This window comes from Brachycentrus maculatus, unplaced genomic scaffold (genome assembly GCF_059751285.1).
Source record: "Brachycentrus maculatus isolate JH-2025_06_01 unplaced genomic scaffold, ASM5975128v1 h1tg000496l, whole genome shotgun sequence".
Taxonomy (NCBI): Eukaryota; Metazoa; Arthropoda; class Insecta; order Trichoptera; family Brachycentridae; genus Brachycentrus; species Brachycentrus maculatus.
Window position 1 is genome coordinate 1015255 of NW_028281243.1, and position 26325 is coordinate 1041579.

Genomic DNA, 26325 nt, shown 5'->3' on the forward strand with positions numbered 1-26325 from the left:
TATTTATATTTATATATATATATATATATATATATATATATATATATATATTTATATATATATATATATATATATATATATATATATATTTATATATATATATATATATATATTTATATATATATATATATATATATATATATATATATATATATATATATATATATATATATATATATATATATATATATATATATATATATATATATATATATATATATATATATATATATATATATATATATATATATATATATATATATATATATATATATATGTATGTATATATATAAAGATATATATATATATATATATATATATATATATATATATATATATATATATATATATATATATATATATATATATATATATATATATATATATATATATATATAAACATATATATACACATCAAAACACACGTATTTAAGTCGCTGTAGGCTTTATTTTTATTTGTATAGTCTTAGTATTGTAAATCAGATGACCTTTTCCTCGATAAGTAAACTAACCTATGGGTTAAAATTAACACGTTCGTTTGTATTTATCACGTATTCCATTAAGCCATAGTTTGACAACACCCATCAACACCCCCCAAAGGACAAATAGAATACTCAATCCATTGAACCATTTATATAGTATATTGAACAATTTCCGATCAAATTATTTTCGTTTCCAAACAAACCGAAACGTGTGTTAATTTGACGAACACGCTCCGTCGACAACTTAAGGGAAATATTTCAGTAAGGCTTCAGGTAGCTTTTGTTTCATTTTCCTGAAATTCTACATTTTCACGAAGCACCAAAAGCAATTCCAATTTGATTGTATGATAATTCCACATTCCTGTTTGCTGATATGAAAGGTAAAAATGGAATCTTTTTTTGATAGTCATGTTTGAACGCTTAACCGTTTGGAGAGAGATTATTTGATAGAATTTTTGGTAAAGGATTTTTCGCAAAATTTCTATGAAAAGGATCCGGATTTTCGGAATAGCGGAATATTTAATTTAATTTAAACATTTCTGAATCCATGAAAATGAAATGTAATATATATTTAGATTTTTGTTATTTTAATATTATTTCTTGTTCCAAACATTAAGTTTAAAGGCCTGTGTAAGGCATGTAAATCATATAAAAATAATAATATCTATGAAAGCTAACAATGATTATGTTTCAAATAATTAAACATAGTAAACGGCGCAACCCTGTTATGTTTTAATATTATGTAAAACCGTATATTTCATTAACTTTATAAAATAAAAATAAACTTTGATTTTAATCACTTTTTTTAATCTTATCATACATATATCTTATCATACAATCACAAAAAGTGGTCAAAAACGAAGTTGTTTTTTATTTTAAAAAGTTTATAAAATGTGCCACAAAGTATCTGCGAAAAGTTTTCAATAAATTTTTCATTTGCTGGATCTACACTAAATATTTTGTACTAATCTTTATGATTCCGTGGTTAACTAAAATTGGCTTAATTAATGTGTATATGGGTAATTAATTATAACCTAGCCATGAGTATTTCAATGCTTTAAAATTAGTACATAAACCCTAATGATGACAAGGTTCTTGTCGCAACCGGTTGTAAAAAGTGTACCAATAAAAACTGGTTAAAAACAAAGTTGTTTTATTTTATAAATATTTTTTTTTTCATTCATATACTATAACTTTTTTACTACATATTTTTTTACTATATATTTTTTTATATTCAACATTTGTCGAAATAAACACTAATTTCAACAAGTAATTAATTTCTCTAGTAGACAGACATACTTAATAACTCTGAAGTATCATGTTACTTCAATCGCTGAACTCGATTTTCCAAAAATGATGAGAAAATGTATTATCTCCTGATATTTGTATTGAGTGATTTGTCATGAATTACTTTAGAAATTCATGCGAAATTGAATATTATAAAAATCCCGAGATTACCTAAGCCAATGCCTCCTAGAAAATTTTGTGAAGGAATACTATTTTCACATCGTAAATCTTAAAACATAAAAAAAATATGAGATATTTTTTAAAGGTTTATAAGTGAGAATCGAAATCAATTTAGTTAGTATTGATCTTTAACTTTTACATACTTAAATCTGTATACACATGTATATATCAATACATTTTATGTCTTCAGAGTCTCTAAAAGAGCTGTGTATTCGTCAGAGAGTAATTGTCCTTGTCTTGGGCAGCTCTAAACAGCGCCTCGACGGTCCTGATCCCCGTCCAATCTCGTATATTCCGGAGCCAGGAGATCTGTCTTCTGCCCACACCTCGTTGATCCTCTATCTTACCTTTTATGATTGGGAGTAATAGCTCGTACTTTTCTTCTCAAAGCACACGCCTCATAAAGGACACTTTCCTGACCTTGATATCAGTCAGCAACTGTCTCCCTGCTCTTGCACTTTGGAACACATTTGCGTTGCTGACCATATCGGTCCATGGAATGCGTAGGATTCTAAACCTTATCCACTCCAAAGGGTGCACAAGGCACTGCATCGCATTAACGCAGGTTCATCTTAATCGTTAATTACATGAAAGCATGGTGAACAATCCAGCGCCTCAGGTAAAAGTCTACTGGGGTGATAGCACATACATATTGTAATTAAAATATTTTGTAAACTTTATAAAATAAAACAAGAACTTTTTTATAACCACTTTTAGTAAAAAACAATGCTTTAGGTTTATTTTATAAAGTTTAAACAATGTGCCACAAAGCATGTGCGAAAATCGTTCAAGATTTTTTTAAATTTTATTTCTCCTGGAAATGGAGGTGGGAACCTCCAACACTATGGAGGAGGAAAAATTATACTAAAAATATTATCACTTGAAATAATGCATTTCATGACATAAAAACTGCTAAAGCACTATCCCGCAAATCATACTCGACAAAGATGATTTACTATGTATATTAAAGAAAACCATTATAAAGGCAATGGTTTTCTATAATATAGTAGGCACTGACTACACCATCCTTAGTTACCTCCACTGAAGGTCCTTTTAGGACTTATCCTTTGTAAATGTCAAGGCTCTTAGAATTATTCCTTTCAATCAAAAGAGTAAAAAAAAACGATATCGATCTTCTAATATACACGTGACAAGTTATTTGACTGATCTCAGCACAAAAAGTAACAAATTAATTAAATAACGCAAACAAAGTTTTGGCAAGAGCGCCAAAGATATCGTTTTTTTTATTAATTGACTAATTTTTCCCGGCCACACGTTGCTGTAGCTAAATATGATTCAATGGAAAAGCAAGAAAAGAAAGAACTCACATTATCAAACTGTTTGATTTTGCAATGCTTGTGTGTAACAATGTTTTTTTATTTATTTAAGTTATACTTGGTAAATACCACTATTTTTTTAAATCTATTATGACACGTATTTATTTCTAAATTTTAGAGTTGTGTCCTTGGAACGATGAAGGATAAATTGTAGATGGACTTTTGTAGGAGCTATTTCATATTTTTGTTTATTTACTTTTTATAAGTAGGAACATAGACAAAAACCAATTAAAACTCAAATGAAATATTGATAGATATTACCACGAAGTGACTGCTGAATCAATAAATGAAAATAAAATATTTTATCAGCTGGCAAGAAAAACGATATCCCCACGATAAATGTTAAGTATTTCGACTGTTTTTATCACTCTGAACAGATGGCGCTGCCATCGCGTTCGAATTTCAGGTGTAAAAAATGTTTTTATCTGTCACAGGTAAAAACACTTGTCGCCGGTCGAAAACCTTTTCGATTTGAGATTTTGTAGTAAAGTAAAAAAGTAAAAACATTTTTTTTTATTCAAATCAATAGATAAAAATACTCGTCTTAAATACAGGGCTGTATCAAAATTTTAATGCAAATTTGAGATTTCTGATTTTAAACAAAATAACATTATTTTTATCAACGTATATTTTAAAAAAAACATATGAGCTTGCCTTTTACACCATTCGATGTGGATACTAGTAAATAAAAAAGATCTTTATAAAAATCAAAATAAAAAGTTGAACGCACTTAAAAAGTTGTGTACATTAAAAAGCACAGATTTTTGCGACATTACCAGCCACCAAAGTAATAAAAATTTCATGGTTGTAATAATTCACACCGCGAATTTAGTGTTGCGGTTTTAATATTCGGATATTGAATTAGGTCGTTAAATTTTACAACCGTAAACGATCGAACAACCATATAAAACCTGATCAAGTAATCATCCAATTTCCGCTCGGAAAAACATATCCTGAAGTTCATATTCTGAAAAATAAAAAAAATAAAAAATAAAAATATTTTAAAATTATAAGGTTAACATCAATACTTTTAGCAATCGAAAGAGTTTGTAAATATATATTTTTTTTACATTTTTCATGGTGTATGCATTTATTTATATACCTTTCAAGCAAATCGATGAAATGGGTGCTTATAATTGAAAAAATTTAAAATCAAAATGTCTACAAGGAAAAAGTAGAGTTCTTGTGGATATTTATTTCAAAATTTTTTTTTAGTAACGAATAAAATCTTTAAAGTAACTAACTAACTAACCACCACGCCGCTTCCCCGCAGGGGTAGGCAGAGATAATCGAACGCCACACCACTCTGTCTTTGCAAACATTCTTTGCCTCTTCTACATTCATGCATCTCCTCATACATACCCGACGATTATTACGACTCCTGACCCGGCCGCTTTCAAGTATTTGACATACCTGATATTGCCAAGTTTTCCTCGGTCGTCCTCTGCTTCTTTTTCCAACTACATTCGCCTCATAAATTTGTTTAGCCGTTCTTTCTTCACTCATACGCTCCACATGTCCAAACCATCTCAACACGCCTTTCTTAATTTTATCGATAATGCTTATCTCAGCCTTACATTCTTTCCTTATTTCATCATTCGAACATCTATCGAACATCGTTTTGCCACACATTCGTCTGAGGGATCGCATTTCGACTGCATTCAGTCTGCTTTCATCCTTCATACATACATAAGGGTTGGAACCAGAACTCCATTGTGTACTGCCAGTTTAGCTTCCGCTGATAGATTTTTATTTGCTAAAACTGATTTTAGTGCCCCATTCACTTTGTTCCTAGTATCTTTTATCCCTTTTATCTGCTGGGATAAAATCTTTATTTACTATGAAATCTAGTATTGGGTGTACTTGTAATTTAATAAAGGTCTAAAATTGAAATTAAAGTGTACTAGAATTGCAAACAGATTTATCTCTCAAGACTTTTTAAAATTGTTGTAAATTGCATACCTGGTTCGTTAGTTAAAAAGTTTTCTATATTATTACGAGAAATAAAAACACTTTGTGTTTTGATCCACTCACATTTTTATTTACCAGCTAATTTCGGCAACAACCTGTCCTTTTGAGGGTTCAAAAGGGGCAACAGGTTGTTGCCGAAACTAGTTGGTTAATAAAAATGTGAGTGGATCAAAACACGATGTATTTTTATTTCTCGAAATAATATATCAATATGATCCACAAAGTTAATGCTTTCAATAATCAAAAAATAAGTTTTCTGACCACTGGATTAATAAAAAATTAAAATATTAAAAATGTTTCGGATTGCGAGATAATTCGGACTGCGAATAGTTTAACGCAACGAATCAATTTAATTTCATAGTTTACCTTGAGATTGACCCCTGCAATGGAGGTCAAAATGTCACAAGAAAAAAACAAATTCAACACAGGATTACACATAAAATAACTCATCTACAATGTTTTCTTTTTATTATTACTAAATTAATAGTTAAAGTTACCACATAAATTAAAATTAATGTACGAAATTTTATGCCACCCTCCTTACTTCTTCTGTATATAAATCATCCGTATAAAATGACACGCCCTACGTTTTTACTCAAATTGTAGTAGGATCGCTTTATGCATTTGGGAAATGAAATAAGTATTAGTATAACCTGTAAAAACCCCATTAAAATAACTGAGGTAACGTCGAAAACATGTTATGAGTTATGACCTAATCCATTGTCCAGTTTTATCGCACGGGAATTAAATGTGGATTTAGGTCATTTTGCAAATAAACAAAACGAATCAATATACACATCGCTCACTCCTTTCAAGAACGTCATAAATCAAAAATCGTCAATTTTCAGATGTGCGTGTTTTTGGAATGCCCAGAAAATGTACTATATCCCAGCAAATGCGGAATATTTTTAACTTAATATTTACCCGCTATAGGGCAGAAAGTGTTGTTTTGCATTTTGAAGAAAAGGTATTGTTTAATTATTTTTTTAAATATACAAAATATTTTTCAAATGGAGAAAAAACCTTCAGGTTTACTTAAAACGATCTGTTGCACAGTAAAAAGTTTAGTAAGTGGCATGATATTTATTTTTAATACATTGTATTATATTTTTAAACCTTAAAAACGTTCTCCTGAAAAATCAAGTTTTTTGATTTTTGACGTTCTTGAAAGGAGTGAGCGACATACGTATTACTTTACGTATTTTTAGAACAGTTTTTTAAATATAAAAAAATGGGGGTTTTTTTACAATTTTCATTTTATAAATATCTAAAATATTATATAACATGTACCGACAAACATTGTAGGTACTTGGCATATTATTGCAATAATTCAAAATATTCAAAAAGTGATTGTTTTTTTCTTTTTACGATTTTTTCAGTTTTTCGACAAGTTCAGTACAGTTTTTCGGCAATTTATAAAAGTCAAAAGCAATTTTTTTGCGATTTTAATGTTGGTATTTTTTTTAAATATGACTATACATATTGTACATAGTGTATAATTGAAACAGTTTATAACAATTTAAAAAAAAAATGATGGCAGTTTCATTTCCTAAATTCATTTTGTAAAGGAAGGATTACAACAATATATGTTTTACATTATACTTGCGTATTTAAGGAAGAGTTTTTCAACAGTTCATTTTTTATGGGCAGTTATTTTTTACGATTTCCATTTTGTAAATTTCTGAAATATAACAATACATATTTTACTTAGTGTATGTATTATTCAAACAGTTTTTTTTAACAATTCATAAAAGTAATGGGCCATTTTTTTACAATTTTCATGTTTAAATTATTTATTTTTATTTTTTATTTTATTTGGGATTTTTACAGCCAAAACAACATATTATACAACATTAATTAACAAAACTATGGCCAATTAAAAAAATCCTCTGATAATGCTATTCTAATGAAAGTTATATTGGTTGGGGTGAGTGTGTGTGTGTGTGTATGTACGTGTGTGTGTGTTAAATCAATAAACTAAACTAAATTATAATTATTATAAATAAACTAAATTATCAAAATATAACAATACAAGTTGTACATGGCGTATTTTATATACTCGTATATATTTCTTTTTTAAATATTCTTATATTTCGACAATTCCTCTTCTTTGATTTTGTTATCAAGGGAGTCTTCACAATTTAGTCACCATCGTATACTAGGTATACGATGGTGACTAAATCCACCCTGTTCTGGATCGAATGGTTTTTGTTAATGATCCATAACGTATCAGTAGGAACTTCATTCATACTAAATTTCTAGGCCATCTTCCGGTTTTCTCGCAGGGTCAATATTGATACAGTGGAACTCCATCAAGATGCCAATAAAAACAAAGCTGTATTTATTTTACGATATTACAAATTCTAAGAAAACCCAGTCACGAATCACTTGAAAATATGCGATGTTTGCGAATGCTTTATCTGCAAAATATTGGTAAAGGTTATTTGAGTCACTCGGTAAACGGTTTGTATCTCATTCAAGGCTTCAATAAACCTTTTTCCTGATTTCACAATAAAATAAAGGCGAAGAAAAGCCTCGGAAAAACCATTTTACGACTAGCCAAGTTCTGAACAGACTTATACAGGATGGGGCAAAATTAATCACCCTTACGGAAGATGTTATCATTTTTGCAAATGGTCGTACGTCAATCATATTTAAAATTTGTGAACCAAACAGCTGCACAATATAAACAAGTTAGTAAAACGGGCACAAATGTGTATTAACACTGGCGGAAGCCACATGTGAATATCATCTCTACTTGTAAAGATGCAACAAAGATTACTTTTACTTAAAATCTTGTACTTTTTTTTTTGGTAAAAAAAATTTATACATAAAATTGAATGAATAATTTTGAGCCACTTCAAATTTGTTTTTATACTGCAGTTTAAATGTCAAATTTGATTGATGGACAACGCCATTTGTCAAAATTAAAACATCATTTGAATAACTAACTAACCATCACCCCGCTTCTCCGCAGGGGCAGGCAGAGAGAATAGAACACAACACCAGTCAGTCTTTGCAAACATTTTTCGCCTTTTCACGTTCATGCATCGCCTTTTTTGATAGGGTGATAATTTGACGCCACCCTGTATATGCTTTCCTTTTGAGAGAAATAAACAATATTTCAATCTCGCATTCTTTGGGTGTGGAAAGAACATTACGCAGATACGATTGAAATAACATAATTTATTATTTATTTTACGCTTGATATACGTTCCGATGATATACCTTTCAAAGTTTCCACGTAAAAATATATCAAATGTAAAGGAGGTCGTTTAAATTTTGGTATATGATAAATGGTTTCCGAAAATACAAGTGATTTATATTTTCATTTTTTTAACACCTTAAAATAAATGAAAAATAATATTTTATAATTTATATTTGAAGCACTGACTTTGTGATTTTCTATTTTATCTAATTAAAATGTAACTTTGTTTTAAAATCGCCATGAATATTTTATTATAACTTGATTATAATGTCTACCGGTTTCGAAGCTTTATAATTAAAATGTAACTTTGTTTTAAAATAAATATATTTTTATTATAACTTAATTTTACTGTCCGCCTCCGTAGTGTAATGGTCAGCACGCTCGGCTACCGTTCTGGAGGTCCCGGGTTCGATTCCCGAGGGGGGTAAAATAAATACAAGTGATTTTTTCACTGTAATATTTATTCAATATTACCATGGACTGGTACCTGAAGCGGAGGGCTGATCACCTTTCCTTCATGTGTAAACAATCAAGATAACACTGCGTTAATATGACACAGTGCCCTATGCACCATTGGGGTGCGGATAAGGGTTTTATTATTTTTATTTATTATCAATTTTATTGTCTACCGGTTTCGAAGCTCACCGCTTCTTTATCAAGACTGATTTATAATATTTTAGTCTGGCTTTGTGATCAGAGCTTATGATCTGTAAATAGCTTGTTAAGTGATCACTTTAGATAGTACAACATTCAGCATTTTACCCATGATTGACAACCACACTACACAAATTTTCCAAACTCCAAAAATACTCGTGTATTCATCAATCTCATGACACAGTTTACGCATGTTCAAAACAGACATCTATGTTGGATTATGAAAACTTTGGAGAATAATGGAAGTCTCGGTATTTACAGGGATTATGACCTGTGAAAGCCTGGTTAAGTGATCACTTTACACAAGTGCAACATTCACCATTCTACCTATGATTGACAACCACACTACTAAAAAATTTAAAACTCCTACATATGTTATTAATCTCATGACACAGTACATATAGGTTCACAAGAGCCATCTATGTTGGATAAAAAAAGCTTTTTATTAAAAACCTACTCTTTGAATTTGGTCATGTTTTGATCCATTCACATTTTAATTAACCAACTAGTTTTGGCAACAACCTGTTGCCCTCTTCAGGGTTTATTAAACCCTGAAGAGGGCAACAGGTTGTTGCCGAAACTAGTTGGTTAGTAAAAATGTGAGTGGATCAAAACACAAAGTCTTTTTATTTCTCGAAATAATATTTTTTTTTTAACATAATAATATAAATCTTTACAACATTTTGAGTGTGTCCAAATACTTGTTGACAAATCTGGATTATCTCTAATTATAGGAAAAAAATTATTTCATATAATTTTTTGACATCTCATCAAAGATGAATTTTGTTCATCAACCCCGACCCTAATTATACTCTAGCAGTCTACCGCCCGACCCTCAGTATACTAATCACAAGTAACCGCAACATCCAATTCCCATCTGTACAATTTTTCCAGGCGTCTCTAGCGCTCTACCAAAAGTAAGCAGACTTTGAGTAGTGTGGTTGTCAATAATGGGTAAAATTGGTGAATGTCAGCCCCGTAAATGCCCAGACTTCCATATCCTTCTTCATCTTTGATGAGATGTCAAAAAATAACAATATAAATCTTTATTATTATTATGATTTCGATTATTTCGACGTTAATTTATGAACATAACATATCAATGACCGGTTTTAAAATACCAAATTCCTTGGAGGTAAACTTATCTACACTATGTAGATAACACTTTAACTTCTTATACTTAAAATGTTTTAAAATTACTTTAAATATTTTATTATAAATTAATTATAATGTCTACCGGTTTCGAAGCTAACCGCTTCCTAGAATTAAGAAGCGGTTAGCTTCGAAACCGGTAGACATTATAATTAAGTTATAATAAAATATTTATACTGATTTCACAAAGTTAGTGCTACAAATATAAATAATACTTTAACTTCTTTTTGGAATAGACTTTCATATATGTTTATACATCATCCGTGTTTATTTGATCACTTGTATGTTGATATATGCTTAATATAATGGAAATTGTTAGTTTAAACTTCTGAATGCTGAAAACAACACGACTTAAGCAAGCATAGCTTTTGGGGACGCCGAATCCACTTGAATGCCTTAAATTTATATGTTAACCCTCTCCTACATACAGCCCTAGTATAAGGCTTAAAAATAGCTAAATTAAAAATGTCGCCAAAGTACACAAATGTACTTGCTTAACAAATTTGTTGCCAGTAGATTACTTTATTTTGTTCGCCTCCGTGGTGTAATGGTCAGCACGCTCGGCTACCATACTGGAGGTTCCGGGTTTGATTCCCAGGAGAGGGAGTTAAAGTAAATATTAGTGATTTTACACTACAGTCCTCCCTGGACTAGTCCCTCAAGCGCAGGAGTGATCACCTTTCCTGAATGTAAGTAACGATCAAGATAATATTGCGTCAATACGACGCAGTGCCCTGTGCACAATTGGGTGCAAATAAGGGTTAGGAGAAGAAAAAAAAATGCAACATATTCATTCTTTTCTACGCGCACCACATTTAAAATTTCAAAATCGAATGAGTAAGATCAACAGTCCCCAATACAGAGAGCACAAAATCACTTTATTTTGAAATACTTTAAAATTTAAAAAATAAACAAACATATATTTTGCTCCTGTGTAAAATCTTCTACATAAATTAATTCCACAATACAGATTTTTTTAAATTTTTTTTTAATATCTACTAGAGGGTTAAAATTTCGACAAGACATAACGGCTACCATTAGTTCTCGATATCTGGGTCAAATTACGGTATTCGCAAAGCATCCCGTTAAAATAGGGGATCATCCAGCCCCCTTTGCCGAAGGGGTGCTATTTTTTTGACCCTTTAAACGAGGAACAGAAAAGTGAAAATAGCCTTTTATAGCCTGCGTCTCTTTTGGGGTCATTTTCCGGTATTCTTAGTGGAGAACCTCAGCGAATAGGGCATGAGCGAAAAGTGAGAATTTGCTTATTTCTTGAAATCGGATCGCATAATATAAATGTCTGCGTCTGGCATTATGGGAATAGGTATTGATTAGTTGGATATAAATTATAAGATTGAATGAAAATATATTATTGTAAAGGTGGCTGGTTTGACTGTTTATTCGGTATAAAAAAGAAGGAAATTTTTTTTTTTGTTAATTTTACATAAAAAAGGATAGAATAAACAATATGTAAAACTTGTAAAATCAATGAAAAATGTATGTGTAATCATTGGAAGAATTTTAAGTATTGGGTAATGTATCCAAAATTAAACACGGTTTATTTGGTTGAATTCTACATTTATTTATGTATATTTTAATACGTGACGCGTTTCGTCTTCGTAGGACATTATCAAACACTTGTTTGTGATTTGCAAACAAATGTTGATTGCAAACAAGCGTTTGATAATGTTTTAAGAAGACGAAACCCGTCACGTATTAAAATATACATAAATAAATGTAGAATTCAACCTATTTGGTTTAATTTTAACCGTGTTTAATTTTGGATAAATTGCCCAACAATTCAATATGGAATTCTACCAACTGTCTGCAGTTACAATAAATAAAGAATTTTAAGTGTCGTATTACTAAAACTAACCAACCAACCGTCACACCGTTTTTCCGTAGGGGTAGGCAGACAGAATAGAATGCCACACGAATCTGTCTGCAAACAATCTTTGCTTTTTCCAAATTCATGCATCTCCTCATACATCCCCGCCGATTATTTCAACTTCTAACTTGACCGCTTTCAAGTTTGTAAAATACTTGATCAAGCTAAGTTTTACTCGGTCTTCCTCTGCTGCTATTAACTACGTTCGCCTTACATTACTTAAAATAATCACTTTGAGCCAAATTATGATAGATCGTAAGAACTGTAATGTATGTGAAATTGATTTGTGTCTCTGACATATCAATGATATGGGTAAATCTTAAAATCATGTTGTTCACTAATATGTCGCTTACTTTCAAAATCCGCCAGATCCATGTAAGTCGATATTACAAAAAATGCAAAATTCTCCGGGTAACATTATGTTTCAAATATTTGTCTATCAATGCATAAAATATTTTGAAATAGAGAATTTTCCCAATATTTTGGATTTTTTTTCAGTATTTAAAAACTAATACGAGATACAAACTGATAATTACGTCATCTTAATTTTTGACCTTTCTCCGCTCTCTGATTGGCCGTATGGGTCAGGAGGCAAGTTTCATGAATATAGCGGGATTTGAAATACAACGCTGTTTTAAAGTATTTCTTAGGAGGGTTTTCAAGTATTTAAATATTTAAACAATAAAACCCACAATTCCGATAGAGTATTTATTAAAATCTTGTAAAATTGGAACTGGCGGATTTTCAAAGTAAACGACACAAATGATGTATTTTTAAAGAATTGTAAAGTGATCGCTAAAGCCCTGTAAATGCCCAGACTCTTGAAATTATTATTGACATCACTTACATGCTTTATGCAGTTTCATAAAATAAAATTTATTGGCTTTAGATTCACAAGTATGAACAGGTCATTGATATCGAACACAGAGTCTACTAAGTTGTATGTATTTTATTAAAAAAAACGTATAAAAAATAATATTCTGACAATTGTTTCGCCTAGTGATGGTATTTTAAAACGAATGTGCCATAAAATACCATAACTAGGCGAAACAATTGTCACAGTATTAATTTTTAAGTGTTTTTCGATAAAATACAACTTAAAAGACTCAAAAAATCTGTGTTTGATTTTAAAATTAATACATAAAATAAAATGGAGTTCTACAAATTAAACGCCAAGTCAATAAATAATTCGTTGCTATCGCTTTGATTTAAATCAAGATATCAATAAAAGTCATATAGTTAATGTCTTATCATAAATTAATGGCAATTTTTTTTTATCCGCAAAGAATTTTAGTACAACTGTATTTTGTAAAACTGAAAAGTTTTTAATAACTTTTCCGTTAGAATATTATTCAATATTTTCAAATCATAATTAGCATTTTTTGCTTCTTCCTATCTCTTAACACAATTTGAACATTAAATAACCATTATCTGTACTAATTAAAGCAGTTGGAATCTAAAATGACTCAAGTTTCAGTTTGACTTTCATGTTAAATTAATTCCTTATCTATTTTTGTCAAAATTTTCATGAATAATTGATTCAAATTGAAATGTTTCGTAATGAAAGGAATTTTCATTTTAATAAAAAATATTCATTTTATCAGACACTGGATTATTCTCTTTGGATTATGTGTATATCAATATACATATACAGATGGCGCAAAATTAATCACCCTATTGGAAAATGTTATAATTTTTGCAAAGGACGTCGTACGGCAATCATATTTCACATTTCGCTCACTCCTTTCAACAACGTCATATATCAAAAATCGACAATTTTCAGTTGTGAATGTTTTTGGAATGCCCAGAAAATGTACTATATCCCAGAAAAAGCGGCAAATTTTTATCTTAATATTTACCCGCTACAGGGCAGAAAGTGTTGTTTTTGCATTTTGAAGAAAAGGTATTGTTGAATAATTTTTTTAAATATACTAAATATTTTTCAAATGGAGAAAAAACCTTCAGGTTTTACCTTAAAAGATCTATTGCACAGTAAAAAGTTCAATAAGTGGCTTGATATTTATTTTTAATACATTTTATTATATTTTTAAACTTTAAAAAGATCTCCTGAATTTTTTTTATATATGACGTTGTTGAAAGGAGTGAGCGATTTGTGAACTTAACATCTACAAAAGAATTCAGGGTGACACAAAATTAATCTTAATCCAATTTTATCTCAAAATAACTATTTTATAAAACATTTTGAGTTATGATAATCTTTATTTGGACATTTAAAATTTTTTCGATCAAGTGGAAAATATGAAATCCGTTATGTGACTACTGCCAGTTTTATTACACATTTGTGCTCGTTTTATCAATTTGTTTGTATACTGTAGCAGTCTAGTTCACAAATTCCAGTCCCGAGGGTAGATTCCCTGGGGGTGACGAATAAATATAAGAAATTTTTTCACTGTAATATTTATTCAATATTATCCTGGACTAGTACCTGAAGCGGAGGGCTGATAACCTTTTCTTCACGTGTTAACGATCAAGATAACACTGTGTTTATATGATGCAGTGCCCTATGCACCATTGGATGTGGATAAGGGTGTAAAGAGGAAGAAATGGCAAAATTATATCGCAAGTTATAGCATTTGAATGACGAAAAACTGATTTATCTTAATATTCTCCATTTCGTATTGTAATAGACTCGTGTTTAAACAAAAAAGTCATATTTAGGTCAATCAACTTTAAAAATATATATTACGGATTATAAATTGTAAAATATTGTACGTAAAAAATGAATACGTGAGACAAAAGCAATTTTCTTGGGACACACATATTTTATTAAATAATGCTGACGGAAATAAAATGTCAAATGTTTAATTTTAACTACACAGAATATTCACAAGGCGTCAAATCGAATGATGTATCATATCATATCGAAATATAAATAAAATATTCCGTTTCGCCGAAGCAACATATTACAGAAATATGTCAAAATGTCAACAATTTCATTCTCTGTGGATATACTATATTTTTATTCATCGAGATTCATGATTTCATAATTTGGGGACGTTTTTATCAAGGCATTTGTTCATGTAGGTACGCAGTGTTTAACTTTTATACACCAGCTTAAACCATCTCTTTCTTCTCCATTTCTTTTCCCATATAGCAGGAAAGTCATTTACTTTGAGCTCTTATTTTGAAGCTTTTTTATTGCGCATAAACTCTTAAATTTGAGAAACGCCAGACAATGTCCTTTATTATTATTTTAGCTTATAAGTATGTTCATTTTTATTATTTTAGCTTAAAATTTAACCTGATAATTTATAAACAACATTTTGAGTGTATCCAAATTATAGGAGTTATTAATCATATTGTTTTTAGACATTTTAACATAGATTAAGAAAAATATGAAAGTCTGGACATTAACGGGGGTTACAGCCGTCATAGCCTCGTTTAAGTGATCACTTTACAGACTTCCATATTCTTCATCATCTATGTTGAGATGTCTTAAAAATAATATGATAATAATAATAATAAAACCCTTATCCGCACCCCAATGGTGCATAGGGCACTGCGTCATATAAACGCAGTGTTATCTTGATCGTTTACACATGAAGGAAAGGTGATCAGCCCTCCGCTTCAGGTACCAGTCCAGGGTAATATTGAATAAATATGACAGTGAAAAAATCACTTATATTTATTTTACCCCCCTTGGGAATCAAACCCGGGACCTCCAGAACGGTAGCCGAGCGTGCTGACCATTACACTACGGAGGCGGACAATTGGAGATAATCCAGATTTGTGACCAAGTATTTGGACACACTCAAAATGTTGTTAATACTTGATTTACACCGTTGAATGCAGATCTTCGCGTCGTAAATGCACTTCCAGGTGCAATCAAGGGAAGTAAAGAGAGAATACCAATACCTTTAGGGGTTAAATACCCTTACTCGTATAATTTTGCGCAAGTCAAACACTATTACCAAGTTCCTTCAAGGATATTTCTAGAGCCGAGATAATTTATTTAAATTTCAGTCTCCACAAAACCACAAATGGTGCAAAAAATGGTTGAATCAAAACCACTCTGCAATTTCCAGTTCGCGAAAACAACCCTTCACAGCCACCCTGTCAGTAAATAAACTGCGACTGATAGTTACTTCAGGGGAAATATAGATTTATTCACTCTCTTATTTAAGTCAACCGCGAAAGGATTTCCAAATTGATTTTGTACACTAAGGGTTGATAGGATTATCTATATTTTAAATATATTTTTGTGATATGAATGAATGTGAATAATTATTTTAATATGAGTTGATTTTGTTTACGTAAAATTGACATTAATATTTTTTGCAGATACTTTGTGGCACATTAAGAAAACTAAAATACATTTTAACCTCTTTTATTTTGGGTGCTTATCTTCAACCAGTTTCGACAAACTGGTTGAAGATAATATCAATAATGAAGATAGTTTCTTATCATCTTATCACAGATTCATATGCACTGAACTTAAAACAATTTTTTTTCTTATTTATTGTAACTGCAGACAGTTGGTAGAATTCCATATTGCGTTGTTGGGTAATATATCCAAAATAAAACTAGGTTTGTTGGATTGATTATTTTTTTCTTATTAGATCGAAGGCAAAGCGGACACCATAATCACAAAAAACGCGCTTAGAGTGTCAAAAATGAAGACTCTAAGGAGCATATCTGGCAAGAATCTACGAGACAGAATAAGGAACACCAGGATAAAGGAAATGCGAGATCGAAGATGTCGTTAGGTGGGGAAGGCAACGAAGGAGACAATGGTATGCACATGCCAGGAGAATGGAACCATCCAGACTCCCCCACATTGCACTGTATGGTCAACCCCAAGGTACATGACTCCGAGGCAAACCACTTAAAAGATTGATGGACAACTTAGAATCGACATTGCAGGAGGCTATTTTTTAAGAATAGGCCACAAGAGTTACACCAGAAGACGAAGAAGAAAAAGAACATAGTCAATAATATTATAATAATCTATAATATTATAATGATCTATAACCGGTAACACACTGCGAGACCGATATCCGGAGCATGTGTAAGACGGAGGATATCGCGAGGTGGGGACGACAACGATGGCGATACTGGAATGAGCATGTAAACAGATTGTAAGATAGACTTTCACGTATCGCCCTTCAAGGAAACCCTGAAGGACGCAGACCCCCAGGCAGACCTACAAAAAGGTGGAAAGATAGCTAGGAGTCAACATCCGCGACAAGACCGACAAACGGAGGCACAAATATATATACAGGATCTACAAAAAGAAGAAGAAGAAGATAATAATCTCATATAATTTATATTTGAAGCACTAACTTTGTGATTTTCCATTACAACCGTCAAAATATTTTGAATATTGTTTAATATATAGAGTTTTAGTATTAATCAGTCTTGATAAAGAAGCGGTTAGCTTCGAAACCGGTAGACATTATAATTAAGTTATAATTTAATATTTATAGTGATTTTAAAACAAAGTTACATTTTAATTACAACAATAATCTAACTTAATCCAAATCTAAAAATATAAAGCGTTTACGAATAACCTTGTTTATTTTCAAACTTATAACGTAGTCCTATATAAATACAATAATACACTATGAATAAATTTATAATTCGACTTCGTGATGAGTTAATTAAGGTTTAAGGGCTGTTATTTTAATAAGGGGATTTGGAAATTCAAATTAGCTAGGGGTAGTGATTTAACTTCGTTAAACACCATCTATTGGGATCTAACATTAGCCGTGCAGCCTAAGAATGAGATAAAATAAGGGATGAATTAAGTTACACGAACCAAACTTACCTAATTGGGTTAAATATAGAAGATATGCAAATTTAAGCTTTCAAAAAAAAACAAAACTGTATTTTACCATAAAAAATAAAATCATTCATCGTTCACTTTGTGTTAAACCATTTAAAAAAACATTACTTCGTGACTACCGATTTCGGAATAATGATTCCATCATCAGATCAAATGTAGATTTAAATGAAATTCCATTAATTGATTCGGCAGTAACTTTGTGGTAAAACCTATACGTTTTTAATGAAAGTTTTACTTGGTAAATACCACTTATTCTTAAAATCTACTGTGACACGTTTTTCAATGCATGCCGCATCATTTTCAAACACCGGTGTTTGAAAATGATGCGGAATGCATCGAAACTTAAGAAATCGTGGGATTTGCTAAGTAAAAGTTTAAAATGAAATTATAATAAAATTGTTACGGTCTGACATTTATACAAAAAAATTAAAAGAGAGAAAGAAGACAAGTGAATTTATTCAATTTAACAAGTCCACTTTTAAAAATATTTTCATTGTGATTCATTTCTCTTCATTCTCTCTTTAAATTTTTTATTTTTGTGCAAATGTCAGACTAACATTCAACCATCACACACCACTTCCCCATAGGGGTAGGCAAAGGTAATAGAATGCCACATCACTCTGTCTTTGCAAACATTCTTCGTCTCTTCTATGTTCACGACTCTGATTATAAAACTAACGTATTTGTCAATCATGGTTAGAATGGTGAATGTTACACGCATACAAAGTGATCACTTAAACTTACCTAGGAAAGGACGTAACCCCTGTAAATGCCAGACTTACATATTCTTCTTCATCTATGTTGATATATCAATAAAAAAAATTACTAAAAAATGTGTATTTTTTGCTTATCTCAAACGACTTCTCCGCTTCTTAAAAATGTGTAAAATATTTTTTTATCGCGTCTTTTTTAATAGCGTCACATTTTAATGGCTGTCATATATGCCATTATAAATGCATTAGCGTTAAAAATATCAACTAAATTCACTATCGTTATATTTAACCTTTTGAAATATGATCCATGAAAGGATATTCCAAAACCTTATTTTCCTAAATAAGTTTTTATTTTCCTAAATAAGTTCACATTTTAAAACATTTTGAGTGTGTCTAAAAATTTGCTCATGAACCACGTGCCCAAAACACACCTTTTTTAGTACTCGTTTGAGAGATCGCATTCGACAGCATTCAGTCTACTTTAATCTTTCTCTCACCAACACCATTTTCTTCTCGTCACATTTTAATATTCCATCGCTTTTTTTTAAAAAATAACGTATTTGATTTTTTTACCTTTCTTTCAGGAACCATAGCAGAGAGTGAGAGGAAAATGAATTTAAGTGGTGAGTGACAGTGTTTTTTTGTTGTTGTAGATTTTAAGGGTATTTTAACCTTATTGGCACCCAATGGTGCATAAGGTACTTCTGATAAACCCAATATTGCATTGATTGCTTATATAATTTAAATATGTATTACTTTTTTTACAGCTATTTCTAAGATTATAAGTTAACAGTTCACTTTTGTAGTTCGCCTTTTTGGCGCATAGGAAACTTCAGATAGACCCGATATTGACTTGATTGTAATACTATTTTAATAAGTACTTTTTAAAGTAGGGTTAATATCATAACTTTAAGGAAACAGTTAATATTTGTGTTTCACCCATTTTAAAATAATAAACATATTTTGACTAATGAAGCTCGTATATTTGATAGGCAATGTAATTAGTTTGTTTATCGAGCAAACATATTCTACGTTATTAAAGTGTATACCTTTAATATTACACCCACATATGAGATACATGGTAAATCATCTAATGGCCATATTACCAAACTTTACCTTCAAACCATTTTATCAAACAATCAACCTTATATTTATTAAGGCACTATTACCTTTTCGTGAATAATTTTGCAAAGGTCTTGTAACAAGCCCTTAGTTATATGTGATCAACCCTACTTTGAAGCCCTTTTCTACCATTAATTAATATATGATGAACACAGCCTTCACAGGTAGGTAGAATTACCAATTTCAGTAATGAAGGTTTTCAGCCATTTTGGGATGACTAATGAATATGATAATATTGATATGCGTAGAGGTTATAACAAAAGACGCGAAGGAAAAATTGAACATTATTTTTAAAAAAAAGTATTCTTCTTTTTCTTATCGTCTTTGTAGACTGTTGGAATCAGCTCCCCTCATCCTCGGGTTGTAGGTCCTTCTATCATGATTGCCTGGTTCACTAAACGATCAGTTTCTCTGCGTTCTATGTACCCATACCATCTCAATTGCCTTTCTTCTACCTTACTATTGATGTCCGTTACACCTCGGCTTCTACGAATGCATACACTTTTTTGTGTAATAAAATAAAAAGTATATAGTTTTTTTCCATATGATTTTATTTGAACAGCTTCTTTATTTTGTCTCTAAGGGACACTTTTACTTTTTTATTACTTTTGTAAAACGTCCAATACGATTTTTAAGGCTTCTAATTTGGATAAAAGAATGTCAAATTTCAAGTGAAAAATCCATATGGTTACATAATGTACCGGAAAAAATTCTTTGATAAAAGTACTTACGTTGAAGTTATCGATAGAAATTGGGACATCTCTATCGTCATTCAAAAATAGTATAACGACTTCACAGCTCTAGTAATCTCGAGTTCCAATTTCAAAACCCGTAAAATAATAATATTCCCGCGGTTCGAGAATTCATTATTATATTTCCGAGAAGTGTTGCCAGGGATATTTAATAACCGCGTGAATTTTGCATAACCTCCAGTACCTACCCGCCGGAGAGGTTGAACGCTTTAACGCTCATTTTGTCTATGGATTTGAATTTCCTTTGAAATCGCAACGAAAATTAACTTTGAGAGATATTGAAATACTAAGAAAAGATAGAATGGTTTCCCAATCACAAAATGATATTTAATCTCGAGAATCGTTTTAATTTATCAATAATAAAATCAGATGGTAGCTTTTAACAATGGTCAGGTGCAAATATATTTCGAATATTAATTTTAATTATTATTTAATATATTTATTTATTGATTTGGTGTTTAATGTGTTGAACTCCATTTTAATATATGTATTAATCAAATACAGATTTTTTTGAGTCTACTAAGGTTGTATTTTATTTAAAAAAACACATGAAAATTAATATTGTGACTATTGTTTCGCCTAGTTATGGCATTTTCTAACTAATGTGAAGATTAAATAAACTGACGGTCCTAGAATTGTATAGCTACATAAGGACTGTCAGTCCATTTAATCTTCACATTTGTTTGAAATGCCATAATTAGGCGATACATTTGTGACAATATTAACTTTATGTGTTTTTTTTAAATAAAATACAACTTAATAGACTCAAAACATTGTGTTTGATTTATAAATTTATACATTAATTCTTTAATATATTTACAAAAGGTTTTAACATAATTTTAATATAATTTCTAGATAATTCTACTTTTACAATCGTAAAATTAATAACGCAGTTTTCTCCAATAAAGAGACTTAGGTCTTGTGGTTGGAGTAGGAGACTTATTATTTATTACATTATTTTTTGAGATCTCAACGTAGATAAAGAAGAATATGGTCATTTTGAGTGTGTCCAATGTGTGTATTTGGACAAACTCAAAATGTTGTTTTTATTTAAATAAAAATTTGAGACATATTTATTTTTATTATATTCTGTTTTTATTATGTATGTGTTTAGTTATAATAAGATGTTAGAGGTAGTGAAGTACGAGTTGACTAAAAACGGATGAAAGTAGACTAAATGCAGTCGAAATGCAATGTCTGAGACAAATGTACTGCGAAACAAAGTATAACAGATTGTAGAATGGTGAAAAAGGAAAGAATGCAAGGCTGAGGTAAGCATTATCGATAAAATTAAGAAAGTTGTGTTGAGATGGTTTGGGGCATGTGAATCAAATGTGTGAAGAAAGGATAAAAAAAAAATATGAGATGAATGTAGTTAGTGAAAGAAGCAGAAGAAGACTAAGGAAAACTTAGCATGATAAAGTTTTTGAAAAAATTAAAAGTGATCAGGCCAAGAGACGAAATAATCAAATGGTATGCATGAATGTGGAAGAGGCAAAGATTGCAAAAGATATATTGGTGTGGCGTTCTATTCTCTCTGCCTACTCCTGTGGGGAAGTAGAGGGATGGTTAGTTAGCTGGAGAAAAGTAGCAATAACTAAGTTTAGGTATTAATTTTAAATCAAATACAGATTTTTTGAATCTACTAAGTTCTAAAAAACTGTGTATGATTTAAAATTAAAACATAAATTAAAATGGAGTTCTACAAATTAAACGCCGAATCAATAAATAACTAAGTTACTCGTACAGAATTATATTAGCTCGTTTATTTTACAGCAAGATAAAAGCATTCAGAGATTTTTCTTTTTACGAAAAAAAAATTGAAGAAAATTGGAATGGAGAAAATGAAAGAACAAAATAAAATATTTGAAATTGGCATGTTTATTCTCTTCCTCGAATATGTTTCCGCGGCGACCCTTCTCGGGGCCGCCACTTGGCCTATATTTGAGTCACGATTTTAAGCGATGGCAAATATTGACTTTCATTTTGCAAGAAGTAGTGAATGTAACAATAACACACTCGCCCCTAAAAGGAATCCGAATAAAGAGTCAGCCTTCTTTTATCCGTCTGCATTGTCATCGAAAAAGGCTCACTTTGCGATACAGCCAATGCCAATCTAGCGCTACGTATTTCAATTCATAAATATCTCCAAAAAAACTTAACTGAAATCTAACTAACTATCACACTCTCCTTATCATTCCTCGTTCACTTTGTGTAATACCACTTTTATAAACACTTATTCGTGACTACAGGTTTCAGCATATTCATTCCATCATCAGGTCATTAAAATAAAATTATTACGGTTTGACATTTGTACAATTTTGCTCTTTTTTTCTTTGAGTTTCTGGGTTCGAACCCACTTACCACAACCTGATCCCAATTTTTGATAATGACCCGCTTAGACTCACAGAAAAATATGATATTGATGTATTTTTTATAAATAAAAAAACACAACTAACTCTCTTAAAAATACTAATAAAAATAAAAATATCCAGACTTTCAATTATCTTTTTTTTAAATTGAATTTTTACTTGGTAAATTTTCACTCGTATTTTGGCATTTTTGTGAGTTTAGAAAGTTTATTTTTATTGCACTAATCTGGAAGTCTTTCCAAAATTTTCTCTAGTATGTAACAGTCGTTTGTGTGACGAATTGTTTTGAACATATTTTGTTTTTGATAGTGATGATACCTGTAAGTCTTCTTTTTCTTCGTGGTGTAGGCCATGTGGCCTATATTTAAAAGGATTAGCCTCCTGCGAGGTCCATTCCCAGCTGTAGATCCATCTCCTTGGTGATCTGTTCAGAAAGGTGGTGTTTGTAAGTGATGATTTTTATTGAATTTGATTCTTTATTTTAATTGTACATGTTTTTTGTTAATATTGTAAAAGGTATTAGCCGTACCGTAGAATGGGGCTACTTGAACTTTGATGTGTTACTTGAGCCCAGTAAAAAAAATTAGATCGTGGTATCGGTCGAAGTATCGTGACAATAAGTGTCACCTGTCAGGGAAACAATGAATCATGTCGATACGTTCATTATTGTAGATCAAATACAGATTTGATTTTTTTTGTACTGGGCTCAAGTAATACATCAAAGTTCAAGCAGCCCTGATCTACGGCAACTTAAATAAAAATAAAATGAAATAAAATGTGGTATTAACCATGGTAAACTTAAATTAAAAATGGGAAGATATTACCATTTTTTTTTCCTTGGGGGTCAAGGGATCTTGCATCCTTTATGTCACCGCGACCATGTCAGGTCTATTGTGACTTCCCTGTATTTTACAGCTCACTGCCAAGACCTACATGAGTCATGTAACTCACGACCAGTCTTGGTGGTAGGAGCTTCGCCTTCTCGGAGTCCAGTAGAGGTCCTCCAAGGATGTGACTTCGTTTGTGAGTGAGTGTGTCACAATTGTAAAGAATATGGATTGGCGTTTCGCTATCCTCCATACAAAATTTGCATACTGGGGAGTCATGAAGTGAGATTTTTGTCATGTGTTTCCTCAGTCTGCAGTGTCCTGTCAAGGTCCTGGTTGGGATCCTTATTTGTTTTTTGCTAAGCTTTAGAGCTTCTGTGGTCGAATTTCCGCGAGTTTCCTGTATCAGACCTTTGCGTAAGATATTACCATAAAGTGATTGCTGGATCAATTAATGAAATTCTGTATTCTTCTTCATCTGTGTTGAGATGTCGCTTTTTATTAAGTTTATTCAATTGGATATAATAAAAGTCACGTTCTTGTATGTCGTCTTTAATTAATATCTCCAATACTTCCAATTAATATGGAATCAAGTATTGGATTAATTCTCTCAAGTCGCCGTCTTAGCTTGATTTTTGCTTTGTTATAGAAATGTTATATTATCCAAAAGGGAATCATTGATTTTGTAATATTAGAAGTAATATTACGTGACAAATTACAATATACACTTGGGTCTCTTTTTATGCGATAGATACGTTCCGGATAGTCGCATAAAAAAGACTTGAACTACATACAAAACTGGCGGATAGGTTCCATATTTTTTTAAAACCGCATAACTTCAAATCAATATGATAGAATGTACCAATAAAGCGTAAAAAAAGTTTATAAAAAAATCATAAAAATAAAAACAGAAGAGTTTTTTCCTTAATTAAAAATGCATATACGGGAAATCGTTTTTGATATACATATTCAATCCAAATTATAAGTGTTTTTTCTGTATTTTCCAATAAAGTATCTCTTGAATACGATGTAAGATTTGAGATTAACTTTGTGCCAGTGACACAATTACACTTTAACGCACAAGTTAATATTTTAGATTTTTTAATGCGAATTCGCATAAAAAGGACTTGAAATACATAAAAAAATAAGGAATAGGTTCCATTACATTTGAAAATCGCATAGCTTCAAAATCGCATAAAAAAGATCCGCAAATCCGAAAACAGACCCAAGTGTATTATATCGTGTTTACTAAATTAAAATTAAATTAAAAATAAACGTAAGAAAAAAATATATATAATAGAAAAATAAAAAGAAAAATACTTGTTTAACTGTATTTTTTCTTAGAATTTTTGACATCTCAACATAGATGCGGAAGAATTTGAAAGTCTAGGCATTTACAGGGCCTACGACCGTCATAGGCTTGATCACATAAATGATCAATTTACACAAGTGTAACATTTACCAATTCTACCCATGATTGACAACCACACTGCTCAAACTTTTGGAACTTATAGATAAATTGATAAAACTCGTGATACAGTATGTGTAAGTTCACTTCAGTAATCTATGTTGGAATGATAAAAGCGTTTAAGAAGCAGAGACTCTTTCCATTTGTACGTGAGGTCCAAATCTTGAATTTTTTTCACATACTTGAGACCCGCCTGAAAACATGATTTTCAATTTTTTATTAAGCATATATTTCGACTAGTTATTTTATTTACTACATTTTGAGTGAGTGTATCCAAATACGTGTGCACAAATCGAGATTATCTCCACCTAGGAGTTATTTTTCACATTTTTTTGACATCTCAACAATGATGAAGAAGAAATTTTTCATCTATGTACGGAAATTATCCAGATTTGTCAAGTAGTATTTAGACACACTCAAAATGTTGCATTTTTTTCTTGTCTGAGACTGTATTTTTTTTAAATTCCCTTAATGGATAAGTGATATAAATAAGTTTTGAAAACAGGCATTCAATTTAATAAAACTTAAATTTTTAAGAGAAGATTGAATTACAAAAACATGTTACAAGTATGTATGTAATTATTGTGACCCAGAATGCATTTACACTTACCGTGCATTATCTGAAAACACGTTAAAATATTAACATAAGTATATGAGCAAGAACGTTTCGCGGTTTTTGCATTGTTTTCCGAGTTTATTGCGAATTCCGCTTTCTGAGAACGGAATTGTGTCGCTAAAGGAAAAATTACGTCACTTAATTTAAAGCCGGACCCGTTCTCAGTCCGAGAAAATAAAAGGCCGCTGAAAACACTGAAAAATTTCACGCGGGAAAACTTATATTTTAATGATGTTAAGAATTTCAAAACTATTCAGATATTTCTTTGCCTTTATTACTACTTACAGTTAAATGAACTTTATTTTAAAAAATAAACATTTTTACACACAAAAGGGTTTTTCCTTTTTTTAAATATGTAAATACGAATTTATATACATATATGTATATGCGTGTATATGTGTGTGTGTATTACAAGGTGATTACTAGCTAACTTTCAAATAAGTTTTCTTGGGAATTTCAAATACAAAAATGTGAGCAATTTCAGCATTTT